The sequence below is a fragment of the Ascaphus truei genome, chromosome 4 (assembly GCF_040206685.1).
Source record: "Ascaphus truei isolate aAscTru1 chromosome 4, aAscTru1.hap1, whole genome shotgun sequence".
Classification (NCBI taxonomy): Eukaryota; Metazoa; Chordata; class Amphibia; order Anura; family Ascaphidae; genus Ascaphus; species Ascaphus truei.
Genome location: NC_134486.1, coordinates 190869629 through 190894307, shown reverse-complemented (window position 1 = coordinate 190894307; position 24679 = coordinate 190869629).

Sequence of the window (24679 nt, the reverse complement as noted above, 5' to 3'; positions counted from 1 at the left end):
CATAGGCTCTATTTCCCTATTCTCAATCTGCAGCCATCGCTCCTGCAGCTCTCTGTCCCTCTGTTCTGGGGTAAACTCTCCCACCGCCCACCAATAGTCCACTACATCCTCTCGCCGGATGAGGAACCGAGTGCGGTCCATCCAGGCCGAGTACCCTTCAAATAATGGGGCCCACCACCGGTTCTCCCGGAATCTGTTTGACCCTCCTGAGTCCCTATCATCGTCCATGGAAAATACCCCTGATGACCTCTCAGATCGCGGTACGGACCACCTAAACGACCCCGAGGCCTTTACTACGGGTTGGGGTGCTGTAGTTGCCACTCTCAATTCTCCCCCTCCCCTTGAATCGCCCTCCGTAGCGCCACTGCGCTGCCTTTCCCCAGTCCGTCTTCCCTCTCCCCCTTGTGAATTGTCCACGTACTCCAGGCTAGGCGGTGAACCCGGTGACCGTGGGATGGGGGTAGGGGTGTTAACTATGGCGGGGGTTTGGGCATAGGGGCACGGAACGGGACCCCACGGGGTTACGACCCGCTCCTGGCTGTCCGTAGACTGGTCCAAGGATGATGTCTCACACTCCTCAGTCCTGAGATCGTCTCTCCAATTTCTGGGCCTTGTAAGTGATCGGGGACCTTCCCCCGATCGCCGAAGCGTCGCTGCTTTTTCTTCATGGGTTCCGCCGTCGCCACCGGAAGTGACGTCCTCCCCGGAACCGGAAACATCACCATCTTGCGTGGGACCCCCATGCGGGATCTCTTCCTCTATGACGACATCCGATTGCTCCGCCGTCGTTGCCGGAAGTGATGCCGTCCCTCCACGTGCGCTTTGGGCCTGGCGCGGCCCCTCCAGCGCTTCGCCGTCCGCTGTAACCAGGTAAGTAATAGGGCTGCTTGGCTTACCCATCCGCAGGGGTGTAGGCGTCTCTCTCCCGTCTCCGCCAGGTCCTGGGATGGCGGGACTCCGTCGGTCGGGTCGCCGATCTGCGGGGGACGTCCTGCCACTCACCCCACGGGGTGTCGTCCTTCCGGTCTGCCTTTTCAACTCCGCTTTTACCACCGCCAGCTCACGGAGGTCCTCGTCTGAGTAATCCCCTTTTCCTGACTTAGGGGTCTCCGGGCGGGGTGACAGTCTCTTTTCCCCGAACGCGGGGGTTGATTCAGCCGCCTCGATCGCTACTGACCCAGCCGACTTGACCGGCTCCAGTCCCTTGTCTCCGGGACTCGCGCGGTTGATCCATAGCGCGCCCGGGGACTCGGCGGAGCGCCTTGTCACGTCCACCGGGGGGTCAGCAGGCTGTATAGGAATAAATGTGGGCATAGGCCACAGGTACAAAGTCCCGCAATGAGGGCAACGTGCCGCCGTATTGACCGTTCCTCCGGGCAGCCCGCATTGTAGGCAGAGCCCGACCACCGTCTCGGTGTTGGCCACCCTCACTACTAGCACCCCGCCGGGCACTGAGTAGGGCTGTGTAGAGACCATTGTGCCCACAGTGGAGGAGCAGGCCATTCTCTTTACAGGAGCCACTCTCTGTAAAGGTCTTTCCAGCTTAGTGGTTCCTCGCAACTGGCTGGTGGAAGTTGCTGGATCCGCCACTCCCTGCTTCGGCTCCTCCCTTCTCTGACAGAGCTGGAACCCGCCCCCAGGGGTTGCAATAATGGGCGGGTCCCACAGGGGAATATCATGCCCCTTAATTAAGGCCGCACCTCTCTCAGTCCTGGTGGGCGCGGTTAGCGTTTTCGCGCCAATTTCCCCACAAGGGTGGGGGTCTTTTCCCGCGGCTATTTCCCGCCTTTTCCTGGCAGCCGCCCTCCGTGCAAGATAACCATCCTTTTTGCACGGCTCTTCCACGGCCGGAACTACTTTCTGTAGTGGCGCCGTCTGGATATCAGTCCCTGGGCCCAGTGGGTGCATTCCCACAGGCCATAGTTGAAAGTCACTCCCCTGGTAGAAATCAGGGGAGGGTCCCATAGACTAAGCGGTTGACTCAGCACAGGGGCTGAGTTAGTCACTGTCCATCCCGGCGCAGCCATAGCTTTCGCGCCATGCCCCCCATCAGGGCGGGGCTCTGCTGTTCGCGCCATTCCCGGCCAGCTCTTTGCAAGTCCTGCATCAGCCATTTTTTCTGCGACTGGCCCATGCGGTTTCCCTAGCAAGCGGGAACCGCCATTTTGATTGACTTTTACGCCCAAAAAGTCCATTTGTTTGCTCTCCTCGCGGGGTTCTCCCCCAATTATTACAATTTCCTCACACTCTTCAAGGGTGGCCCCTCGCTGTCCCAAACAGGATAAAAACGGGGCAGCCACGGCCTTCGCTCCGCTCCAGAGCAGATTGGTCAATGATAACTCGGCGACAGTCTGCTCTTCAGTGGGTTGCACGCCACGGGTGCCCTCCCCATCAGCCTCTGTCCGCCATTTCATGTTCTCCGCCCCACGCGGATCCTCCACTCTCTCGTAACAGTTATCGTACCTGGGGCTCCACTCTGCGGGGCAGCCACCACACCGGCACAATAAAGATTAGCTTCAGATGCACCACCACATGTGTACCTTATCTAGGTGTGACCCAGTGTTGCACTACCTCAGGCTAGGCTCACTCTCTCAGTGTCTGCTGTGACTCCTTCCTCCCAGTCTGTGCTCCCTACGGTGAGTGTCTGGAATGGGCTAGGTACTCTGGCTCTGCCATGCAGTACTTGGGGCGTCTACCTGTCTTGGTCAGCCTAGCGCAGACCCTCTCCAGGATTCCTGACCATGTTAACAGGCTATCCCTTCTGGCATCCTACCAAATAGCACTGCCTCAAGGTGACTCGGTCAGCTATAGCCCGGCTCCAACCCCCTCACTCCTTTCAGGCCCCTAGGTCGTCCCTGCGAACTGACAATATCCCGTCAGCCCCCTGACCACCCCTAGGTCCGTCCCTACGCAGCACAAAGTGGCAGCAGACACTCTCCCTGTTTCCCAGTGTGCCTAGCTAGAGCCTGTCCTGTTGACAGATCTGCTCTCAGCAGCGCCTCCAAATGTAACGGTGTTTCTGACCCGGTCTGACCCACCCAATCTCACATTGGCCCCTGTGGTCTAACCGGACCCCATTACAGTGTAGATATGCCTGATGGTGCACCTGTTGGCTACAGGACTCCTGAGTCTCCCGCATGATGGTGTGTGGGGAGGACCCGTCAGACAGGCAGCTGAGGTAGTGTGCTGAGTCTCACCTATTTCCAGTGCAGCACCTCCACCTCACCAGGGCCCCTGCGTCCGCATGGGGATGATCCTGACGAGGAACTCCTCGGTGGTGCAACCTCCTGTGTAATCATTGGACTCTCACACACAGGGGTTTCTCTGATCAGCTCCATCTTTATTGTCACGGTGGGCATAGCTGCCCTCCACAATGGGGTGTATTCAGCCGATCATCTCGCCCGTGCTCCCCTTTGATAGGTATGTCACCTAGATGAGGGATTCACTATTCCCGCAGGAATCACTGCCCTGTGCCAGGTCCCTGGACACAGTCTCCCATGGAGTTACTAGAACATAACTAACACTCTGCAGAACTTGAACTCCTTCCTGAACCTTGCAAGAACTTTCCAGCAACGGTACTCGCCTTGAACTCTGACAGAACTAACTCTTGACACAGTGCTGTGCCTTATGTAACTTCTGAGGCTGACACACCTCTGACATCACTAACCATGGAGTCAGAGCATGTGACCAGTCCCATCCATACACAGGGCACCCCACCAGGGTGTGAGGGAAAACCTCCATGATTACTGCTGGCATGCCCACACTTACCAGGCCTTGCTGCCAGCAGGAGAGATGACTGTAGGCATTTTACATGACCGCTACATATATATATATATATATATACAGTGTTCGACAAACCTATACATTTGCTCGCCCCGGGCGAGTGGATTTAACCCCCGGGCGAGTAAATATTGGCCCAAGCAGCACACGTTTGGTACTAGGTGGTGAGTAGATTTTTTTGTGTGGCGAGTAGATTTTTTGGTGATTTGTCAACCACTGTATATATATATATATATATATATATATATATATATATATATATATATATACACATACACATACATACATTTGCTTAAATGGGCTCCATGTGAATGGATTTTCCAGGCAAAAGGTGACACATTATGTGCTTATTTGCATGTCATTTCCCAGAATCCCTTGCTGCAGTGGGAGCACTGTATGCTAGGTGTAAATGGTTGAAAGGCAGGGTAGCAGACCTGTCCAAGACATGTGATTGTGCTCACAAGTGATATTCTTTATTGGCTGTATACATATATACACAAATACACTCTGTCCTTGATTCTCTACTCAAACTTCCTCAAATGTGTGGGTAAATACAAAAAGGGACTTAACCTACTGCAAATCCACTAATTTTCTTAGCTTTCATTTTCCTCTAAAACTCTTCAACACATTTGATTTATACACCCTATCAGAGGTCCATATGTTTTTGTGATTTAGCTCTATACCTATACTCTTGACACTACATCCTCTTAATTTATGGGAGTCACCTTACATGTCATAATCTTTGTTATCTTTAATCTCTCACTATAACCCCTGCTAGCAAAGTAAACCAGTACAGCAAGAACTTTATCAATCACATCTAGATTGAATGTGTCCTTCCCTTTTCTTATGTCCTGCTGGGTCACATTTAAATCATGTAATGTATTGCAAGACTCTCTTATCTCTCTGTTTTATAGGTCTTTTAATTTGCTTCACTTGTACATGTAATATGTAACATATTGTATTATCCTCCTGTTTCCATGCTGTATTATTTGTTGGCTCTACATTTTTTTTCTCACTGTCACATGTATTTTCTTGCCACAAAAACGGCCTACGTACTATTTTTTTAAATTTGTGTCGCATCAATAATTTCAGTGTTAATAAGTAATACAAACCTTCAAAAATGTACATTGTCTAGGTATTTATGAAAACTTCATACAAATGACACATAGGGGTAGATCCACAGAAGTTCATAGTTTATGTGCTAATAACGTGACATTCCTAAAAATTAGGGAACGGACATTACTTTTCCTCTTATAAACGGTATCCTCAAAGTTATTGAGATGCAAAAATAATGTCTATTCGCAATAGTAGTAGCACAATTAATAGGGATTTTCATGTCTCGGAGAAGCGTTCTCCAATACACTGCACATGCGCATTGGTAAAACTTTAACGTTTGTTAATAACATGCGATCATAACACATGTATGTTACTAAAAGTTAATGCAAATTTTGTTATACTAATGAGAATTTTTAAGATTTTTACACTTAACTTTTTCCATTAGTTATAGTCTCCTGCCTTCATTTATTTTAATTGTACATAAATAAAAAATAAATATGAATTACTATTGCTGAGGTATATATGGATAAACATTATTGTCCACCAATACTTCATACAGTAATTATTACATTATACACCATGTTAGTTCACACAAACATATCACTTTAATCACAAAACAACATACTTACAGTTTATGATGTGTTTCAGACACATGATCCCAGTAATTATTATGAAGGATCCATAAAATATCTTTGTATGACACGTAACTTTTTGAAATGAAAGGAGTAAGTCTTATTCTCATTATATCACTTAGAGGCTATTCCCAGAAAAACTCAGTCTGAATGTATGAAACGCCAGTTTTTTGAAACTCTTAAATATGGTAGCCTTATTCCCATGTGCTAACATGAACAGAAGTCTGAAGATCTCCGTTATTAGGTTAACTGCTAATTACCATATGATTTGCATATGAGTACACCAAACGTCCATTAAAATGTATTGACGCGCTATTTTCAGGTTAATTCGAGGACATGGTAACACAATGGACCTTTGGGGTCACACGTTACGGATAAAGGTACGTAAAATGGTAATAACATGATGCTAAAAAATGTAACGCACTATTGTGGATCTATCATCATAGTTTATTGTTTGAAATAGTTTTGGGAGAATCCTTCATGTTACCTGCTTGATACAATTTAAGTTTAAACAGAATCATGTGTACTATGTGTACTATTTTAAAATGTAAATATAGTATTATCAAATACAAATGAGTAGATATATATATATATATATAAAGCAGAAAGTAGCCGTGTTAGTCCAGTTGCGATAGTGCAGAATAAATGAGTTCTTCAGTATTAGGTGATACCTTTTTTATTGGACTAACAATTTATGTCATAGGACAAGCTTTCGAGAGTTCTCCTCTCTTCTTCAGGTCAGCAATACTGATTTACATAGGAATCAATGCTAAAACAGTGTAGAGAAAAAAAAAAAAAAACAGATATTTACTGTAGATAAGGTCGGGTGTTAAGTGTTTGAAGCCAAGGGATAGTGTCAAAGAAAGGTGGGGAAGGGATGCTGGGGGGGGCGGGAGAGAAACTACTTCAGCTTCAACAAGGAAATGTACCTACAACTAATGGGGACTGCAATGGGTACCAAAATGGCACCGCAATATGCCAATCTTTTCATGGCAAATCTTGAACAAAGATTCCTAACTACATGCCTCCACAAACCCTACAAATACTACAGATACATTGATGACCTGTTTATAATATGGACAGAGGGTGAAGAAAACCTAAAACAATTCCATGAGTCCCTAAACTCATTCCATCCATCAATAAAACTCAAAATGGATTATTCTGCAAACCTAATAAACTTTCTAGACACGACAGTAACACTGAAAGATGGGAAACTACACACATCTGTATACAAGAAACCAACTGACAGATGCAGTTACCTCCACAACTCCAGCTTCCATCCCACTCACACCAAACAAGGTATCATACACAGCCAGGCTATAAGATACCACCGCATATGCTCTGACACTGAAGACAGGCATCTCACAACCCTGACCGAATCGTTCAGACAGAAGGGATACAAACCAAAGACTATTGCCAAAACTATTACATCTGCACTAAAAGCCCCACGAGAACACCTGCTACAATACAGACAGAAAGAACCTACCACACGCATACCACTAGTGACCACATACAACCCTACCCTAGAGGGAATACGAAAAATAATCAAAGATCTGCAACCCATGCTGACAGAGGATGTGACATTAAAAGAAATCTTTCCCAAACCTCCCATTCTTGCATTCCGGCAACCACCAAACCTCAAACAGAAATTAGTTAGCAGAAAACTTCACAACGATTTTAAAGACATGAATAACGGCACAAAACCGTGCAGCAACACACGCTGCAAACTCTGCAAACATATTTGCCAGGATCCCACAGCCAGTCACAACCATAGAACATTCAATGTTAAAGGATCATACAGCTGCACATCCACGAATATAGTGTATATGATTCAATGCAACAAATGTGACCAAGGTTGCTACATTGGGGAAACCAGCCAAAAATTACAAGGAAGAATGAATATGCACAGACACTCTATACTCCATCACGAAGAAGGAAGATACTGCTCACCTGTGGGACATCACTTCTCACAACCAGATCATTCCATAAATGATTTAAAAATCAAAATCCTCAATGGAATGTTTAAAAGCACCCAAGAACGGAAAACATTTGAGCTCAGAATGATAAGACTCTTTGACACCAAAACCAAGGGACTTAATGTGGACATGGGTTTTCTCACACCCTACCAAAATTGTCTTTAATTATCCTGCTTGCCTCTATTCTTATCCACACTTTCTCTCCCCCCCCACAGCATCCCTTCCCCACCTTTCTTTGACACTATCCCTTGGCTTCAAACACGTAACACCCGACCTTATCTACAGTAAATATCTGTTTTTTTTTTTTTTCTCTACACTGTTTTAACATTGATTCCTATGTAAATCAGTATTGCTGACCTGAAGAAGAGAGGAGAACTCTCGAAAGCTTGTCCTATGACATAAATTGTTAGTCCAATAAAAAAGGTATCACCTAATACTGAAGAACTCATTTATTCTGCACTATACAGTATATATATATATATATATACATATATATATATATATACAAAAAAGACTGCGCTTGGGTGACTGCTGCTGGCAACGCCCAGTCAGTAATGAACAGTAAAATCTTAGTGGATCTACACCAATGTGTTAATGAGCCATATATATTCCACTAAATATCACACATGTATGTCCCAGCAGGAGTAGCCAAATTAAATAATATAAACCAATTAAAAATAGTGCTGTGGATGCCTATTTGACCCAAAAAATGTATAAAATACTAATAAAAAAATATATAAACAAAAAAATGACAATACTTGAAACATAATATCCTTGTGAGTCCAAAAAATGAAGTCCAATACAGCAAATCAAAAACACTGAAACAGGAAACAGGCAGCCTTCTGATAGAGCCCAATGACCTCCCCACTCAACCTGTATAGAAAAAGAAAAGAAAAAAGCGCCCAATCATAGTGGTTTTAATGTTCCAAAAAACTCAATGGTTAAACTCACAAACAATGAAGATAAAAAGCATGTATGAGATCAATACTCATGCTCCGATTTGTCAGCTTCTCCTCTGCTCAGCTGGTCCGCAGACCAGTGTGGTCCTCGTGAGTCTCCGTCAAGCAAGAACTCTCGGCACCAGTGGATTCTCAAATTCTTCCTCCAGGGAACACAAACCAGATGTCCCTGGTTCCAAGCAAGGGGGAAGGAAGGAGGCGGAAGTGACAAGACCGCAGATAAAAGATAGATAGAAAAATAGGTGATTGATACCTATTTCCCAATACTGGTTCTCAATATGTCACATTGGTTTAACTATAGATTATCTTCGAAAATACATATAAAGCAATATGTTGTTATACACCTTGGTTATCTCTATCTATAAACATATGATCATTTAATCATACCGATATTAGATATCTTTTATTCACTTTTATATTCATTCATTATTCACATCTAGTCAAGGTTCACGTCAAACACACCACATTAGTACACTAAGGGATTTCATCACATTTAGTAGTATATTTAGTAGTTTATCTTATATCAATATATACATCACACATATATTTTTATTATAAGGGACACAATATCATTATCAATATTGTTTATTTCAATATGATTCACACACATATATAGTTTGCACTAATATATTTATATACATATTGTATCATATTTATTGGTTGGGATGTGTTTGTCTGTATGGTATTATCTTTGCAAATTGATTTATTTAGTGACCTGGGATACATGCCCGGTCTGTTATTCTATTCATCTTTTATGCTGGCCACTTTTCCATCTATAGTTGCCCTGTTATCCATCCTCTTTTTTGCTTCTTTTTCTTAGTATTAGGTATTCATCCATCTATTCAGTCCATAGAGGATTGTTCTCTCTATCAATATATGTTATGCCTTCTGGGCATCATTAGCAATTTTATTATTCATTTTTTAATGATTTGGTGACTATTTAGTATAGACGGTCTAATCCATTGTGGATTTTTATTATGATTTTCTTCATTTTGCTCTTTTCATTCATTTTTCATTCATATTTTATTTCTCATTTTTTAATTTGTTTGTTACACTACTGGTATTATATGACAATCTATATAGTTTTACCTATACTATCAAATATCTAGCCAAAAAATTATTAAATTAATAAATCATTATATCCTCCCCTTTATAAGCTTGTATTTATAATTTAATTTTCATCAAAGCCAACTTATTTAGTTTAGTATATGTTTCTACTGTTAAAGCATTTGTTTTCAGATAGTTAAATGTTAGAAATTTATGTTTGAAATATCTGTCTGTGTTCAATTTTGGATAATTTATTGGACTATACAATGTATGTTTATATCATAGTGTTTGTTTATATATATATCATTTAAAACTGTGCTAATAGAGATTTATTTATATGTTTTAAGATTTGTATAATCTGTATAAACACCTTTTAGGACCATTAAACATTATTATTTTGATGTATGTTAGTGGTATACCCAATTAAACACAGGAGCCTCCATTTAACCAATTTAATACAACGAATTAGGACTCTGGGTATATATATCCGGTTGATATGTCTAAGTCCATCCCCTGATGAAATCATCAAGTCTGAAGAAATGCATAGGGTTAATGTGCTGTGGATGACCTAGTGTTAGTTGAGCAAGTTGCTGCCACCTTACTCAAAGACTGCTACCATCGCGGTCCTGTCACTTCCGCCTCCTTCCTTCCCCCTTGCTTGGAACCAGGGACATCTGGTTTGTGTTCCCAGGGGGAAGAATTTGAGAAACCACTGGTGCCGAGAGTTCCTGCTGGACGGAGACTCACGAGGACCACACTAGTCTGCGGAGCAGTTGAGCAGAGGAGAAACGTCTTGCTGACAAATCGGAGCATTAGTATTGATCTCCTACATGCTTTTTTATCTTCATTGTTTGTGAGTTTAACCATTGAGTTTTTTGGAACATTAAATCCATTTTTTATACAGTAATGCACTAGGATTGGGCGCTTTTTTTCTTTTCTTTATATATATATATATATATATATAACTTTTCACTAAGGAACCATTTTTTCTTCATAGTGCTATTTTTATTTAGTTTCTTTACCAGTCATAATTGCACTGAATCACAGATAGCAGACATGCTTAATTCATTTAACCCTTTAGACATCTTCACATTTCACACATTACCTTTTTCTTTCTCCGCTTGCTACCTTCTTTTGTAATAGTGAACATGTTTTGTGCACAAGACAAAATAAATATTATATATTTACTCTAGTTACCCGCTTAAATGATTTACAGGCTTAAATCATGTGTAACACATGTTCCCCCTCCCCACCCCTCATTTGAGAGATATACTGCATTTCTATGTTAGTTTGGTGCTGAGGCATACCTGCTGGTTCAGGAGAGCTTAGTAGCCGCGATGGTAAGGGGCAACAGGACAGGCTTTTGGTCTCTTGCATGAGCTTCAGTTCTTGGTACAGCACCTCCAGCTTTAGTGGGCTCAGGAAGTACCCGAGACGACCCCTCCTGAAGCACTTCCATACCCTATGCGCACTGACTCTTATTACAGCAGGGGTATAGTAGAACAGGGATTCTTTATTGTGCATCACTGTAGCTCTTATTACAGTGGGGTACAAATCTTCCAGGTTCCAGGATGATAAACAGTGCATGACCCTGATAGTATAGGGTCCCTTGGCTTAATATGATGTTCCCCAGTCACAGAGACCTGAGGTGGGCAAGCTCATCCCGCCATGGGAGAGTCTGATAGCCCTCTGCTCAGGAACTCCTTCTGAGAGGACTATTCTATACCTCCTCCAGAGCAGGACTGCTAAATTTGGATGCTTCTTCCTAGAGGAAGCGGATGAGGCGGGCTCATTGTCTATACCTCTATTGGCTATACACAGGCCATGAGTCATCACCATCTTCTGCCACTCACAGAGCAGACAAGGGGGTCTAAAGCCAGCAGGATAAATATGTTATTCCCTGCAGCTAGCAGGAGTTATAGAACAGACAGGAAAGAAGTTACACATGTTTTGATCAAAAGATTCACCAAATGACTCCTTTGTTAAAAGACAGGATCATTCATGCTAAATTTCACTAATAAATTGTTATGACCTTGGGGTGAATTTGCAGGGACGTCCACTCCTGAGAAGATTGGCAATTGTCTTGAATGTTTTCCACTTTTGAATATTCTTTCTCACTGTAGAATGATGGACATTAAATTGTTTGGAAATGGTCTTATAACCCTTCCCAGATTGATGGGCAGCAACAATTGCTTCTCTTAGATCATTGCTGATGTTTTTCCTTGGCATTGTGTTAACACACACCTGAATGCTCCAGACCACCAAACTGCTAAAACTTTGGCTTTTATAGAGGTGGTCACACTTGCTGATGATCAATTAATCAAGGGCCTTGACCCTGCCTAATTTTAAGACCTGCTAAGGAACATATGATTGTTATTATGTCCTGATATGTAAAAAAAACCCACCCCCCCCCCAGCATCCTCTTCCCCCTCTGTGCTGCTGTGGATGTACACCCCCCCACCCCATCCCTAATTCTCACCTTCCTTATCTCTGTTTTAACACTTTTCCAGTGCCTCTCTGTTCTTTATTCTTCCTTTTTTTTTTTCCAATCTTTGTGTAAGTTGTAGAAACCTTTGTATAGCAGTATTGCTGACCTGAGGAAGAGAGGAAAACTCTTGAAAGCTTGTCCTATGACATAAATTGTTAGTCCAAATAAAAAAGGTATCACCTACAGTATTACTGAAGAACTAATTTATTCTGCATTATCCCCACTGGACAAACACGGCTATTTCCATTATATATATATACACAGTGGTGTGAAAAAGAAAGTATACTCTCTTTGAGTTCTATGGTTTTACATATCAGGCCATAATAACAATCATCAGTTCCTTAGCAGTTCTTATAATTACAGTAGAGGCAACTCTTATTCTAACAAAAACCAGTGGCAATTCCCCAAAAAACCCAGGAAACACCCAGGTACATTCTGAATACAAGCCTTAAACTTTCCTTAAACTAGCCCCAGCATTTCTGCATTGATTAATGGCCTATCAGATTAACAGCGGGGGTCCCTGGCAGTTCCATTCAAACTGAATTGGACTGCCAGGGATCCCTGCTGTGTTAATCCTATGGGTCGTTAGTCAATGCAGAAATGCCTTAAACGTGCCTCAAACTAGCCCAGAACATACCCAGCACATACCCAGCACATACCCAGAATGTAACCCGGCTAGTTTACAGCAAATGTTAGAATAAACGTTGCCTCTACTGTAGGTAAATATAACCTCAGATGAACAACAACACATGACATATTACGCCGTGTCATAGTTACATAGTAGATAAAGTTGAAAAAATACGTACGTCCATCAAGTTCAATCTATGCTAAATTTAGACAACAGATACTTTATCCTATATCTATACTTACTTATTGATCCAGAGGAAGGCAAACGAAAACCCCCATTAAGGGGGAAAATAAATTCCTTCCTGACTCAAAGAATTGCCAATCGGATTAATCCCTGGATCAACATCCTTCCCATGTTTACTTATTTGGTATATCCCTGTATAGTTTTAGTTTCTAAAAAGATGTAAAAACTTTTTTTTGAACAAATCTATTGTATCTGCCATCACAGTCTCCATGGGTAATGAATTCCACATTTTAACTGCCCTTGCTGTAAAGAACCCTTTCCTTTGTTGCTGGTGAAATCTCCTTTCCTCCAAGCTTAAGGAATGGCCCGAGTACTTTGTACTGCCTGTGGGATGAAAAGTTATTTTGAAAGCTCCTTGTATTGTTGCCGAATATATTTGTATATAGTTATCATATCCCCTTTTAGACGCCTCTTTTCTAATGTAAATAAATCTAACTTATCTAGCCTCTCCTCATAAGTTAGATTGTCCATCCCCTTTATTAATTAGGTGGCTCTTCTTTGCACTCTCTCTAGTTCCATAATATCTTTTCTTAGGATTGGTGCCCAAAATTGTACTCCATATTCAAGGTGTGGTCTTACTAATGCTTTGCAAAGGGGCATAATTATGTTTACTTCCCTTCCATCCATTGCCTGTTTAATGCAAGATAAGATCTTGTTTGCCTATACAGCTACTGCATGAATTTGGGCACTATTGCTAAGCCTGCTGTCTACAAGCACTCCTAAATCCTTCTCCATCAAGGATTCCCCTAATGCATCCCCATTTAATTTGTAAGTCTTCTATTTATTCTTGCATCCCAAATGCATAACCTTACATTTATCTGTATTAAACTTCATACGCCATTTTCCTGCCCAGGTTTCCAGTCTCTCCAAGTCCTTCTGAAGAGAAATTACATCCTGCTCTGATTCTACTACCTTACACAATTTAGTATCATCAGCAAAGATGGAGACTGCTCTTGATGCCAACCTCAAGGTCATTAATAAACAAGTTAAAAAGCAGGGGTCCCAGTACCGATCCCTGAGGTACTCCACTCACGACTTCCATTTATGACAACCCTCTGTTGTCTGTCCTTTAACCAGTTTTCAATCCAGGTGCATATATTATTACTGAATCCAATTTTCTTTATTTTGTACACCAACCTCTTGTGTGAAACCGTATCAAAATTCTTTGAAAATCTAAGTAGACCACATGAACTGCATTACCCTGCTATAAATTCCTACTTACCTCCTCAAAGAAACAAATAAGGTTATTTTGGAATGATCTATCCTTCATAAATCCATGCTGATTATTATTAATAATTTTGTTTTCCATTAGGTATACCTGAATATTATCCCGTATTAAACCTTCAAGTAGTTCCCCCACTATTGAAGTCAGGCTTACAGGTCTGTAATTCCCCGGTTGTGATCTAGCTCCCTTTTTAAATATAGGCACCACATCTGCATTTCGCCAATCTTGTGGTACTGAGCCTGTGGAAATTGAGTCCTTGAATATTAAATATAATGGTTTGGCTATTACTGAGCTTAACTCCTTGAGAACTCTTGGATGTATGCCATCGGGGCCAGTTGCCTTATTTACTTTAATATTTTCAAGCCGCTTATGAACTTCTTCCTCCGTTAACCAATTGTTTATTAATGAATGATTAATTGTCCTGATTTATTTAACAAAAATAAAGCCAAAATGGAGAAGCTGTGTGTGAAAAACTAAGTACACCCTTACTTCTTCCATAGGAATTAAGATGCTAACTAGCAGACAGGTGCTGCTAATCAAATGTCCTTGATTAATTGATCATCAGCAAGTGATCTCCTCTATTAAAGCCGAAGTTTTAGCAGTTTGCTGGTCTGAAGCATTCAGACTTCTGATACAGCACACACCCGGTGCTAGCACCCGACCGGAAGTTCGTCATGAGCTGCACACCGGACGAGGCCGCCACTGGCACTACCAGCGAGTAGGCCGTGACCAGATCCGCTGCAACGGAAGAACCGGACGGCTCACTCACGGCAAGGTAGTGGACGGCCAGCGTTGTCTCCGCCGGCGACATCCTGACATCCGCGACATCATCTGAAACTGGAACTCGGTCTTAAGGCTCCGGAACCTCTGCATCTGCTGGAATGGGTACATCTGGACCAGATCTCTTCTGGGCTGCACCGGTAAGGAACGTTCTTCCTTCCGTTGGTTCTGCAGTGCATACATCTTCCTCTTGGGGGGACACCTCCACCAGGACGTGATGACAGGGCAAGCCAATCGCCCGGGCGACCAGATTAAAAGAGCCACCATGTTCCGTGGTCACCCAAGGGCCCACACCTGACACCCCTGGGGCAGATCACTTACCCCTCTCATTGTTCAGTACTGATCCCAGGCCTGGGACCGACGGTACCATCTTCGTAGACCACGACAGTCGAGGTAGGGTGCACCGGCCCACAGCATCCGCAGCAGTGGGAAACTGGAAGATAGCCGCACCGGTTGGGGTAATGGCTCGCGCTGGGGACACACACAGCTCCCCAGGCACTGGGCTGGCAGGCCACAGATAGTAGGTGCCACAGTGTGGGTACCGCACCTCCAGGCAAACAGCAGTGTGAGCACAGACATCTCAGGTGATACCTCTCTCCAACCCTCACCACCAGGCAGCTGCCTGGGAGGGCATAGTTGGGCACCTCCAAATCTGCCATAGGTTCAGCAGAAGCAGCCATAGCGTCGTGAATCCTCATTAAACAGTAGCTCTTCTTTCTTGCTCAGCTTCTCACAAAATAAGCTCAGGGAGTCTGCTCTTCGGACTCCTCCCACTCTGTACCACAACTCCTATTGGCTGTTACTCTCCAGCTCCTACCATGGGAGAAACTCTGAGTTGGGGCTGGAACAATAGCTTCACGTGGCTTTTTCCTGGGCCAATCACCTGACTATATGCAACAAATGAAAAAAAATCATTTTTAATTCTGCTGGAGCACATGGAAAAATTTGAGCTCAGTACATAGGCACACACAAATCGAACTGAAAATGAATTTGACAGGTGCAAAGTTTGTGATGCTTAATGTGATCCCCAGTGTGGTTTCTGCTTTTTTTCTTTGTGTGCTACTGTAAGTTCCCTTCTGGGAATTCACATTATAGGAGTTATTGGAGTCTAATACACAGATTCCCAACAAGCTCTGATAAGCCCCAGCCATTACCACATATATATATGCATATAAGTGTCAAAAGGAGTGCTAGTGGGCGTGGCTAACTGTAATGTATTCAGGTAAATAAGAATTTTAACCTAGGTGAGTGTTAGGACCTGCATTCGGTCTTGTCTTGTAAGTGGCAGCAGGCTTAAGACGCTTTGACCAAAGGGTTAAACTAAATTACCCTTTTTACAAGAGATATATAGGTATTGCACTGTGTATTTTTGTCACAATGGAAGTAGTTTATGGCATTTTTGTTTTTTGTTGTATACATTTAGCTACGCCCACTAGCACTCCTTTTGACACTTACATGCATATATATATTATGTGGTAATGGTTGGGGTTTCTCAGAGCTTGTTGGGAATCTGTGTATTTTGCTAACTGTGTGCAGCTGGTCTCAGTTGCTTATGGGAAGGTAGTGGCCCCTCCCCCCCAAGGTTTAAGCTTGCCCCACTCCACTTTCCAAGTTGGTAGGTCAGTTTCATTTTGCCAGGTTATGACAGATCCAATGTGATCATTGTTCCTTTAATTATACAGGTAAATAGGAATTTTAACCTAGGTGAGTGTTAGGACCTGCTTTCGGTCTTGTCTTGTAAGTGGCAGCAGGCTTAAGACGCTTTGGCCAAAGGGTTAAACTAAATGACCCTTTTTACAAGAGATATATAGGTATTGCACTGTGTATTTTTGTCACAATGGAAGTAGCTTTGGGCATTTTTGTTGTTTGTTATTGGAGTACTCCTGCTCATGACTGCACAGCGAATACAGTTACTTTACTACACTTATATGGGACAGCACTAGTGCAGATTTCCTTATTTATTCTCTTCATGCCGGAAATAATGTTCGTAAATAATGTGTGTGAAACTGTTCCCAAATGCAAGGCAACAGTGTCTAATAAAGAATGTGTAACGCATAACAAAATCTATAACAGCTTAGGTATACATTGTGCACAATATCAAAAGGCCTTATACATGTGTATCAATATAAAGGGGTGTGAAAAACACCTATGAGACCTTTATCCAAATGCTGAGATTGAGTAGCATAAAATACTAAATGTAATGGAAAACCAGGGCAAAACAAAAGTTAGTGTATATAGAGGGAGAAGACCATAGAACACTACAACAGATAATTAAAATATTTACGAAATGTAAAATATTAAAAATATTTAAATATTAAAAATATAAAAGTTACAATTTGGAATATATTATAAAAAAAATATATATAAAATTCTTAAAGATTTTCCATGAAGAGGGAAGATTAGAATCAATCTCTTAAGCAATTGAGATCTATGTCATTATTAAGACCATTAGGATCCAATGCTTTAAGCTTATAGACCTGGAGGGTTTCTCACTGGGATAGAACATTCGTTTGGTCTCCCCCTCTTGTACTCATTTTAACGTGATCTATACCCATATTGGTCGTAAAGTGATGTGAAACCCTATGATATGAGACTAATTTCAATGCTTTGTGTATGCTCAAGTATCCTGGTTCTCAGAGGCCTTGTGGTACGGCCCACATATTGCAAATTGCAAGGACACTTGAGCAGATACACAACATACTCTGTTTCACAATTTACAAAGCATGATAAACCAAATTCTTCATTATTGTTGCATGAGATAAATTTGTTATAATTTCTCACACTGCTTTGCATCTAGTGCATCTAGAAAAAACTTTCAGAGTAGCTGGTAACCACCCTTCTCTGTTTGTCATTTAGTTTTTGAATTCACTAGGTACTAATCTAGTTTTAAGATTGGTTACTTTGTAAATATAATTTCTGTTTTCTTGGTAGGGTCTCTCTCAGGACACTATCCTGTTGCAATACACTCTAGTGTTTATTTAGAATTTTTCTAATTTTATACGAGTCTCTATTGAACTGTGTAATAAACGGTGTAAATATTTCTTTATAAGGTTTATTATTGGTCTTCAAAATATCAATTCTTTCACATTGCATCTTAATTTTAGCACTTTCAACTTCTTCATAGCTGTATTTTTTGTATTAAAATATTTGCTCTAAAATAGTGGCATGTTCTTTGTAAACGAATCTAGATGTACAATTCAACTTAAACGTCTAAATTGCCAATAGGGAACATAATTGTGTCGTGAAAGCTAGATTTAAATATATAGTTATTGCTGTCTATTTTTTTACAGAACGTTTTAGATTTACCTTCCCATCTTCTACAAATAGTTAGATTGAAAAAAGCTACAGACACATTACTAGAATTCGAGGTAAATAATAGGTTCAAATCATTTGTATTCAAATATGCCAAAAAATTATTAAGCATAACTTTATCGCCATACAAATAAAATATCGTCGATGTAGTGCCGCCATAGGAGGAGGTTCGAACCAAACGAATTGTTATTGAACACGAACTGATCCTCCCATACTCCCATAAACAAGTTCGCAGAACTTGGTGCGAACCTGGTACCCATGGCGGTGCTACATGTCTGGAGATAAAATTGCGGTATAAAGTATATATTATTAATAATAAACATTATCTGATATTTATGTAAATACAAACCCATAGACAGAATATTTTATGAAAAGCAAAGGAAAAAATGGGTGCGCCAATGAACCAACTCCAATAGTAAAAAAGAGAAGGTCTCAAATGGGTAAGGGGATGTATAGAGTAATGTGAAACAAAGTCCCCAATGAGATGTAGATAAATATACGCACACGATTGTGTGCTAAGACAGGGGATCTCAAACTTCCTGAGCTTTGCCCCCCTGCCCGGCAGCCGCATCGTTCACGCCCCCCTCTCCAAGGACGTAGCGTCAAATGATGTTGTGGGTTATGTGACATAATCTAGAAAAAGGATGGTGTAAATAGCGCTAACAGATAATATATCAAAATGAATAATTACACATTAAAAACCACAGTGTGATAAGTGACTAAATATAGGGCAGCTGCCAGGAAAAAAACCTAACCCAAACACAGTTAGTGGAAAAAACAGAGATAACAATACAGACCGGCGCCTCAAATGTCCAAAAACGAAAATAAGTCCAAAGATGTGCTGCGGTGTCCAGTGACGGTGATCCGGTTGTTAGACAGCAGACTCCACAGCAGTAATCGTGGTATATAATGCAGGGAAGATAAAAAGAGAAATCATAGCGTGACACTGCATATGAGAAACATGTAACTCACACATACAAGACTTACACCACTAAAAACACTGACAGAAAGGCTGACAATAGAACAGAGATTTATTAGGACAAATACTAAAATTGGCAGTGAACTGGGGAGCAGGTCTAGGATCCGGTGTGTAAAACCGGAATCCTACTTACAGCAATCCAGAGTATTCAGGCAGTAATAACAGGAGGTGTAGTCCGGTTTCAGCTATTCCTAGGCGCGTGGTGCTTCTATAATGGCCGTCGGCGCTTCCTCCGATCACTCTCAGGCTCGGCGTCCCTGCAGGGTAACCCTCGCGAGATTTTTCGTCCGAAATGACGTCACTCGCTGGGTGGAGCTATTCGCCGCCGCTTACTCCTCGCCTCACTCCACTTTTGTGATTTATTTATTGCAGTGCCCTTGTGGCCTACAATATGTGGGTTGGACGGGCAGGTGCTATCAAAGAAGAATATATGAGCACATTTATAACATTAGATGAGGTTTAGCCACACATAGTGTTTCGCACCATTTCAGCGTGCATCATAATAAAAGTCCTGTCGGACTGAAATGTCAGGCTATAGAAAGTTCACAAGTGCATTGGAGGGGGGGGAATCAGTTACAACAGATCAGTAGGCGAGAAGCTTACTGGATCTACGAGCTGAAAACCCTCTCTCCAAATGGACTTAACATAGACTTCGACCTGGGTGTCTTTCTTAAATAAAAGTTTTTATAAAGTTTTTATAATATTTTAAAAAGTTTTATATTCATAAAATAATATATATATTTGTATCAAGGGTTTTCAACATTAAGTATTTATTATAGTGTTTTGTAATTTAAAATAAAGATATTAATAATAGAGTTATGATATGCCATTATCAGGTTCTTAAAGAATAAATATGTCACGGAACCGTAAAGCATTCTATAACTCTGAAAATGTAAAAAAAAAAATTAAGAATTTTTATTAGTCAATAATTTTTATCTTTAACATTTGTTTGAGATTAGATATTTATATATAGATACAGGAATTAACTGCATCATTAGCTAATTTGTACATATTATATGCAGTATTGGTGCAAAACTGTGTAACATGAATAGTGGATAGATAAACATCTAGAAGTTGTGAATTAATTGTAATTGATTTTACACCTTGATTGTCAGGATTATGTGCATATGAAATGAATTTGTAGATAGTTTTATGTTATATGTTGTATATGTGTATGTTAGGCTGCCATTGCTTAGCACAGTCATGAGTGACAGGATGAATAACCAATCACGATTGCCATAAGATCAATGTAAGAGACAATTTATCTCCACCAATTGTGTACCACCTGCCATTACATAAGGAAAGCTTGGACTGTGCTAATCTCCCCTGAAGAAGTGCGCATGCGCACGAAACGCGTTGGGTGTTTTAGAGATCATTTGGAGAGTGAACACTACAAGGAGCAGACCTCAGCATCAATCCCTAGTTCCAGCGGACGGCAGAGACGTGTGGCGAGGAGTAAGCGGCGGTGAATAGCTCCACCCAGCGAGTGACGTCATTTCGGACGAAAAATCTCACGAGGGTTGGCCTGCAGGGACGCCGAGCCTGAGAGTGATCGGAGGAAGCGCCGGCGGCCATTATAGAAGCACCACGCGCCTAGGAATAGCTGAAACCGGACTACACCTCCTGTTATTACTGCCTGAATACTCTGGATTGCTGTAAGTAGGATTCCGGTTTTACACACCGGATCCTAGACCTGCTCCCCAGTTCACTGCCAATTTTAGTATTTGTCTTAATAAATCTCTGTTCTATTGTCAGCCTTTCTGTCAGTGTTGTTAGTGGTGTAAGTCTTGTATGTGTGAGTCGCTCATGTGACATAATGTCACATGACCCCGCAGCATCACTTGACGCCGCGTTGCCATGGCGAAGCATCGCCGAAGACCTGGCAGACAGCAGGTCAGTTTGTTACAGAGGCCTCACGCCTCCCCCGGCATTTAATTTAAATGCTGTGGGGAAGAGCACAGGGCTTCTGTAACTGTTGCACCCCCTAGAAATTCTCATGCCCCCCAGTTTGTGCACCCCTGTGCTAAGGAATATGCAATATTCCAGGAGAAGTTGATAAATATTATACAATGATTGTGTGCTATATGCAATGGATAGTACAATCTCCATGGGTGGATAAATGGTAAATGAGAGAACTGAATGAGGATAAAACTTGACATAAAATCTCACCTGATTGAATAATAATGAGGTGGATAGCTTAACCAACAAAGATAAATGCCTAAGAAATGGCAGTAATAAATGATCAAACAATATAGTCTATGACATGAACCAATGAGGAGCTATAATGTGGGTCTCAAACAAGCACTAGGTATATAGGTCACTTGATAAAAAATCTCTGTGTAGGTAATCAAATGTCCAATCTGTTGCAATAGGTGCAGCCTTTCAAATCAGGATAACCAATCCTTCTCAAAACCAAAACCTCAAAGAGAAAAAGAGGGAGGCGCAAAAAAAGCAATAAATAAAAGTGACTTTATATAGGTGTAGCCAGGTCACCTGATGGCTACTATTCTGCCCTTGAGCTGGCAGTAAACCATGGTATAATAAGGTTGCCAGTAGTTGCTATGGGGTTTTCCCTCTCTGAGGAGCTGCATTTGAGTGACAGCGGGAGGCAGTAACATCAGGCCTGGGCATGACCAATCATGAGCCAGACCTGGTGCCCTCCTCCTGACAGTACTTAAAGGCAGGACCGCCCTAAATTTAGTAGTGTCTTCCCCTCACTGAGGAAGGCAAGTCACACAACTGGGAGCCAGAGATTGGGGCCTTCCCTTGTGCTCATCCCTCCGGGGGAGAGTGAGTGTGGACCATACCTCTGCCTCTGCTAGGGAGGTGGGGATGAGCTGGACAGCTTTGGGTGCCCTTGGCATGTAGTGGTGGTCCAGTGTCCATCCTTCAGTGAGAGCTGAGAGTACTGCATGGGGTAGAAGCCTGCCGAGTAACTGTGCTGTACAAAATACAATAAACTGTTCCTGTGTGCATATACCGCCTTCCTGGTGCGTGACCTTACTGGGGGGAGAGGTAATAAGTTCTACCGTGGGAGATCACCTTCAGTTTCTGGAGCCTACGGCAGATGGAGGCGCTGCACTGCTAAAGATATATGTGGGGTATGAACCTCAGAAGCCTGGTTCTGTGTCCCCACTACCATCGGCAGATGACTCAGCCCTCCTGTTACCAGCAAGTATTATGCACCACACAATCCATAATGGCCAAATCTCCCACCGGGTGGGGGAATCACCATTACATTTGGAGGCGCTGCTGAGATCTAAACAGGACAGGCTTTCAGCACAGCCAAAAAAGGAGCATGGAGAGGATACAATTAATGCAAAAATATTTAATGGAGTAACCAAAGCATAGAGAATAACAGCCTACATGTTTTGAACTACAAGTTCTTTATCAAGGAGTAAAATATAAATGCCTGGCAGTCCCTTTTAAATATAAAACCCATTCTCCGTTTCGCACCAAAACAGCATCATGACGTCATGACGTACTGCACCGACACACTTTATTCGAGCAAATACCCAGTATGTACCTGGCAGATACCTGGAATGCGCCGCTCCTCACCTCTGACAAGCCCCGTTGTGTTTGCCTTCCCAGCCTGGGTTCATGCCTGGCTGACGGGCGGCTGATCTGTTAAATGATAATGATTAGGATTTAATAGGCTGCAATGCTTCGCGTGTCTACCAGATGGCATAAATTCATAAATTGTAATGCAGTATATATATATATACTGTGCAGTATTGCAGCCAGCGGGAATAAAATGCTTCAATCCCTGTCTGGAAAATACCTCAATGCACTCGGGCAGAAAACAGTCACAAACCTCAATACACCCGGGTATACCCGAATTCGTGGGACTAGCCGAGCTCGAATAAAGTGTGTCGCCAGTGTACACTCCGGTGCGCATGCACACTGCTCAGTAAGGTCCCCTGATGTCAGTGCTGCTCTGGGAGAGAAGCAGAGACAGAGCCATACAAGGGTCAAAATATCGGAGCCTCCAGGTCCATGATAGGATTGAAGTCCACCCCTCGCTGACGTGACGTGGAGAAAATGACCAAACCCACATTCCTGGCGTGAGGAGACACAATAGTTAATACAGAATACCAAAAAATAAAGAGATGCAATGTAAAAGACCGTACATCAACATATACAACTATACAAAATCCATATCTTGACACAAATTGTTAAGGAGTGCACAAACATAAGCACACAAAAACCTAATTAAAGGTATAAAAATACTTTTCAAAACAAAAACAATTACAATTACATGTGTGTTTAGCCAAAAAATCATCATGCTAATTTTGTGGTGATTCATCAGTTAATAAATAAATGTAGAATAAGAGTTATTTACTCAAATTGAAAAAAACAAAAAACAACAAGGATTAACTATATAAAACAATATCGCTGTTAAATGATATAGCCATTAAATATTACAAATGTAATCTTTATCAATTCAACGTTAAATATAACTTCCTAGAGGTAATAATGAAAACAGAAACAGCTGAACTCAAGAAATAATCAAAAAATAATTAATAAAGTAAGAACATATATCTTCAGATAATAAAGAAATATACATATAAAGTATTACTAACACTAATGAATGCATATAAAGTTAAATGAAAAAGTGCTGTAATTTTCAAGTGAATGACTAAAGAAATATGGCTAATTGAATCTAATTAAGAAAATGACCAAGATTCCAATCTATATTCATCCCAACAGGGAAATGTGTTCTCAAAATGAAAATTCAATACGCTTCCCTGCGGTCAAATAGGTTCACAAGGTCACCCCCTCTTGACTTCTTATTACCCTGAAGAAGAAGCTCTTTAAGCTTTGAAACGCGTTGGATTAATGATTTTCTAGTTTATGGTACCGTTTTAATCTGATTTTACTTCTATGCCACTATTGTTTACCCATTAGCACTTGGATGTGCTCGAGTGCGTTCCGTGTATATGCACACGCTCCACGGGTGACGTCACTATAGTGCGCGATCACCAAGGCGGAACTCCGTTGCTGTGTGGCAGGCAGCTAGACTGTGGTGTGAATACACCTTTCCATATCAGCGTTACCCACCCTTGGAGCCTCAAGACTGATAATAAGCACCTGGTGCATATCTAGCACACGGTGCACTACACAGGAAGGACTTTTTGTGAGCGTTTATCTGCTCTTGAATCCTTGAATACAGCAGGTGTAGTAGATGCAGTGGAGGCTGACCGCAGACCATCGCCGTCACAACGGGCCTAGATGACATCTGTTTAATAGCAGGAGATGATCCATTGGTGCTACACTCCCAAGATTACCAACTCTGATGATTGATGTGTGGTAAATTCGTGTAATTTTACACGTAAATGCGATGATTATTCTTATCTGATGTACGAACAATACTCACCCTTATTTTACTAATATATTGATTTTGATATACTTCACCATTTGCGTTTTGCGCTTTTTTCTTGTTTTTTATCTTCTAGTTCGTGGGAGTGCTGAGCCACTCTTTTATTAAAGCAGCACACGCCGATACCAACGGTTTTGTATGGTTTAAATATTTATTCACTTGCACAGTAGAACTGCGCCTTATATAGATTCACA